Source organism: Sinocyclocheilus rhinocerous, unplaced genomic scaffold (genome assembly GCF_001515625.1).
Source record: "Sinocyclocheilus rhinocerous isolate Xijiao unplaced genomic scaffold, SAMN03320098_v1.1 scaffold717, whole genome shotgun sequence".
In the NCBI taxonomy this organism is placed as follows: Eukaryota; Metazoa; Chordata; class Actinopteri; order Cypriniformes; family Cyprinidae; genus Sinocyclocheilus; species Sinocyclocheilus rhinocerous.
In genome coordinates, this window is record NW_015649226.1 from 26,997 (window position 1) to 32,828 (window position 5,832).

General features: G+C 38.5%; 1 pseudogene; it reads right to left on the bottom strand.

Moving 5' to 3' along the window:
- LOC107710364 (UPF0577 protein KIAA1324-like) overlaps nucleotides 1–5,832 on the bottom strand; it is a 16,023-nt pseudogene that overhangs the window by 8,473 nt on the left and 1,718 nt on the right.

Below are 5,832 nucleotides of genomic sequence, written 5' to 3' on the forward strand. Positions count from 1 at the left end.
GTTGTGACCTGTGTAGATCTTTACAAATAAAAGGCGCCATTAAACACGTAATGGATGATAGAGGGAAAAGAACATACATCAAACTTTATTAAAAAGCCCTACAACTAAAACCCCAGATAACCATATGAGAGGAACTTTAAGAGGCACTTTAGGTTTGATGAAGTAAACGCCAGTACCGATAGAAGAAGTGGACATCTGGGATTCTCTCGGATGCAGATGGAAATAGTTCTGGTCTGGTGGTTATTCCGTTAAGAGATTTCTCCACTGTGGCTCCTGTGGCACAAACACACACACAACCTGTCTTAGAGGACACATGGGGGTGACAGGCAGCACTGCAGGAAGTGCTTAGTAAGCAGGACCACCCGTAGATTCAAGTAATTAATCGTATTTATCACTAAACAAGAAGCCCGTTTTATATATGCTGAGTTTTATACCAGAGAAAACAGATGACAGGCACTGTGTAGAATTAAAGCAACAGAAAACTACAGCACATTTTTAATGGCTGGAGCTTGTCTAAAATTAACGGCTCTGACCAGTACATATTCTAAATGTCAGAATATTATGATCCTTTTATGAAAACATGAGTTCACCTTTGAATCGTACAAAGAACGTATAACAACATACAAGATTTTTATGTGAATATTGTGTTCCATCTAGGTCCCAATAATGCTTAAAGTTGGAAACATGCATTGATGCATATGTTTAAATTTTTTTCATTTATATTTCTGGAAAAAAATCATTATATGATATTTTATTTTAATAATAATAAAACAATATGTTATAAAATAATATACAAACAAACATGTAAATGTAAATGGAATATTTAAAGAATAATACAAATTGCTATATTTAATTAATTTCATTAAATATATAATAATTACATTAAAAAAAGTAAAATATTACATAATATATTGTTTCCAGGCAGGAATGTTGGGGTGTTACAGGATTACTTATGTGGAAGGTGTGTGGAAAACATTGCTATTCTGTTTCTTGTATACATAAAAAATTGATTTTGCATAATTGTCCTCATATATAATGCCTTCAGATAGTAAAGACAAAAAAATAACACTGCATGAAGATGTTTTATAGTTGCCACAGTCCCCAAGCGGTCTTCTCATTAACAACAGCAGCGCTGACAATGTTTTTGCTCATAGGTGATATTTCATACTTATTGAGCTTTGATGATTAAACTGCAAATGATTCTACTTCAGTTAGAAGTCCCATCGAGATTTGACTTATAATTAAATAAGCCATTAAGGACGCTTTTCTCCATTATTTACAGATAATGGAAAGTCTGTTAATCATTTAATTGATGTCATAACTTACTAATAAGTCTGCTAAAATTAATATTGTAAGTAATTCAAATGAATGAAATATGGACATGCACATCACAAACGCTACACTATCAAGAAGTCAGAATAAATTTTTTGTTTTGAAATTATGAAATGATCTCACCCTGAAAAGTGTCGGCCAGGCTAATGGACTGAGAGGAAAGAGCTGTTCTTAAGCCCCGCCCATCAGATGGGATAATCGTTGATTGACAGAGAAAAGCCTCCACTGAACTGCCCAGCTGACCACCTTCAGCGTCCTCATTGGGCAGGTTTGTGACATTATCTCTGCAGACCGCAGCCTTGTGACCCTGACAAAAGACTGATGAAGGAATAAATAACATTATTATGTCATTTCTGCTTATTTCAGGTGTTGGTGTCGTACCTCAGCTCCACACAGGCTGATATTGAAGAGGTGGTAATACTTTGTGCCTTTCGCAGTGAAGCTGGGCCCGTTCATGATGGACCCAGCGGAGTTCAGAGCACTGAAGTCATACCGAAGTGTCCGATTCTGGTCAGCGTATGTGAACAAACAGTCGCTGAAACACACACTGTGCTCCTAAAATTGAAACATTCAAGAGAGAACGGTCAGCAGTGTTTCCCACAGACTTCCACTCAATTTGTGGCGGCATATATATGCAAATTTATTCTCTGCCAGAAGGAGGCCCTTAGAGTGGGAGAAATAGAGGTTTCCCCGGTAACGGCTGTACACAAAGCAGCGCTCCGCTCACAAACACTGCTTTATCAGACATTACATGCAAGATCAAATGAAAATGACATCCAAAATTTTCTGAAGACAGTCGGTTTCCTTCAGAAATACAGTGATATAAAAACACCCGCACCGGGTTTCGATTTTGAAATGTGCAGTGCTCATGTTTATTCAACGAAGTCAAAGCCTTTTGGAAAATCTATTTGTGGCGGTCAGTTTTGATATTGTGGCGGGCTGCCACAAATAAATCAATGTATGGGAAACACTGGTCACACACTTATTAGTTGTCATTATTCCTGAAGCACTTTCAGTAAGGCCTATTTCCTCAACCACTAATCTAATGGAATTAAGACTTATGTATCTGTTTGTTTGTTCGTTCAATTCAAAATGATACATTTGACCAATTTACATAATGACTTAAATTAACAGCATTTTTCATACAAAGTGACCCTTCACCATATTTTTTTCAGTAGCTTCTGAATATTTATAGTGAATAGTGATAAATGTCCTTTGCCAAACTTTTGAAAATATTACATTATATAACGTATTATATTTCAAATTAAAAGTATCACCAATATTACCCCATAGAAAGGGCCATGTTTCAAAAAGAAAATAAATCAATAATAATAATAATAAATTATTTATACATTTTTTTATTCTTTATATTTATTACAGTTTCATTATTTTTATATTTAGTAAGAAGAAGAAAAATAAAATTAATAAACAAATAAATATATCTAGAAATAAATTAAAACAAATTTAGAAGTGCTATTCTGCCACCTAAAAACAGAGAAACAGTAGTTGAAATACCTTGTTGCTTTTGCTGCCTGGCCCACACGGCTGACACGCTTCTTTGCCATAGATGTGATGCCCAGATAGGACGGCGTTAGGAGGGCACTCTTAGCACTGGTTGGTCTCTTTATCAATGTAGTGTCCAGCTGGACAGGGCACACAGGAGGAGCCAGCCTGCTGAGACTGCAGGGCACATGCCCGACACGCTGATGCCACTCCATCCATGGCATTAGTGACAGTCACAGAGTAAATCTTCACCATGTCATTTACATACTGACGCACCTGATGGACAGTGGGAACAACCATTATGACTACTGTCATTCTGTAAACATGTTTTTTTATCATTAAAATTTGTGATGTATCATTTGTGAATGTATTTGTACTGACATCACTAGCCTGACTGGTGCGTTGAAAAGCCCAGGTGAACGCAACAGAAGAGTCTTCAGTCATGATGTGTGTGTAACTCTGTTTGCTTTTACTCCCCTCCCATGATTCAATGACATTTGTGCTCCTTCTGTTCACATCCTGAAGCAACAACAAAATCAATAACACTTTAAAAAGAAATTAAAGTCTGACCACTTTTAGTAAACGTAAAGGCTTAGTATATAGTACAATTACTTATCATCTACAGGTGCATCTCAATAAATTAGAATGTCGTGGAAAAGTTCATTTATTTCAGTAATTCAACTCAAATTGTGAAACTCGTGTATTAAATAAATTCAATGCACACAGACTGAAGTAGTTTAAGTCTTTGGTTCTTTTAATTGTGATGATTTTGGCTCACATTAAAAACAAATCTCAAATTAGAATATGGTGACATGCCAATCAGCTAATCAACTCAAAACACCTGCAAAGGTTTCCCGAGCCTTCAAAATGGTCTTCAGTTTGGTTCACTAGGCTACACAATCATGAGGAAGACTGCTGATCTGACAGTTGTCCAGAAGACAATCATTGACACCCTTCACAAGGAGGGTAAGCCACAAACATTCACTGCCAAAGAAGCTGGCTGTTCACAGAGTGCTGTATCCAAACATGTTAACAGAAAGTTGAGTGGAAGGAAAAAGTGTGGAAGAAAAAGATACACAACCAACCGAGAGAACCGCAGCCTTATGAGCATTGTCAAGCAAAATCGATTCAAGAATTTGAGTGAACTTCACAAGGAATGGACTGAGGCTGGGGTCAAGGCATCAAGAGCCACCACACACAGACGTGTCAAGGAATTTGGCTACAGTTGTCATATTCCTCTTGTTAAGCCACTCCTGAACCACAGACAACGTCAGAGGCGTCTTACCTGGGCTAAGGAGAAGAAGAACTGGACTGTTGCCCAGTGGTCCAAAGTCCTCTTTTCAGATGAGAGCAAGTTTTGTATTTCATTTGGAAACCAAGGACCTAGAGTCTGGAGGAAGGGTGGAGAAGCTCATAGCCCAAGTTGCTTGAAGTCCAGTGTTAAGTTTCCACAGTCTGTGATGATTTGGGGTGCAATGTCATCTGCTGGTGTTGGTCCATTGTGTTTTTTGAAAACCAACGTCACTGCACCCATTTACCAAGAAATTTTGGAGCACTTCATGCTTCCTTCTGCTAATTTATTGAGATGCACCTGTACATTCCAAACCTCTATGACTTTCTTTCTTCTGTGGGGGGGGGCAAGGTTTGAGTTTTAATGTATTTCTGTAGGCAGAAAGGGTTAATGTGGGGGGGGGGATAAAATTTTGATTCCATTCCAAACCAATTTCAAGCAGTCATGAGAGTGTTAACAAGTCAAAAGTACCAAACTAAAATATTTTGAGTGCACGTTTAAAAGCAGATAAAACGGTCTATCAAAAACAGCAAATATAATTGCTAACACGCTCACCGTCATGAAGTAGAACTCACAGTCAGCTGAGCAGCTGGTTTCAAACTCAAAAGTGATCCGGCTGTACTCACTGCCGGATGCTCCTCGAACTGACACAGGCAACCTGATACGACAAACAGTAACAGACTCATTTCTAAACAGACAGCACATGTTATGTAAGGACAAACACTTCTGCATACACACCAAGTTCTGTACCAAAAGGACATTATGTTCTTGTAATACCAACTCACACAGCAGAAACGTTCATGTACAGCATTTTAACCATGCTAATCACACGAGGCTTTAATGAACGTAATGCGCAGTGGGCGGCACTTGAACAGTGTAGTTGTAGGAGGTGGACAAATACTTGAAGACTCACTTGAATCCAGGCACCGTGAGAGTTAATATGAGATAATCGTTATCTGAACGACCTGCTCCTGATTGTACATGATCACCCGCTACTTCCCAACCTAAAACACACAAAACGTTCAAGATATGAAGGTATTATGCACACAATGTGCACAAAAAATAAGAACTTGTAGAAAATCCCATTTAAATTTATCAGTGACGCAACAGCGACACCTAGCAGTAAAAACAAGCATTACAGCCATATGCTGTAACATAATACCACACCATACTCATGTAATCTCTCACCATTCAATCCATCACAATTGTTGTTGGCCACGTTGAAGCAGGATGTCTTCATGTTGGCAGGCAGCACGTTCCACCACTTGTACTCATAGACGAGGACAGGCTCCGTGCCAGCTGGACAAGGCTGGCATGCTACAGATGCCACACAATCCATGTTTAATATCTTTTGGCTGTTTGAAATGATGTTCATGCTTTTGAAATAATCATAATTCATACGTCCTTCTTAAAATGTCAGGATGGTTTCTCACCTTTGACCCCATCGGAGTAAGTCCCGGGTGGACAGGGAGAACAGGTGGCAGTGTCGTTGTTATAGAAACCAGGATTACAGGGTGGACAAGGCTCACGCTGATCAGAAGGTGGCAGTGTTACTGTGCCAGCAGCAGCTGCCAAACAAATCTGAGGCTCTACCCACTTATATATGACCTGAGTCTGAGAGAGACAGCATTTATATACTTGAATAGTTTAAATGGAAAATTTAAAATATTACTATTTTACGACATTACTCTCTCTCTCTCTCTCTA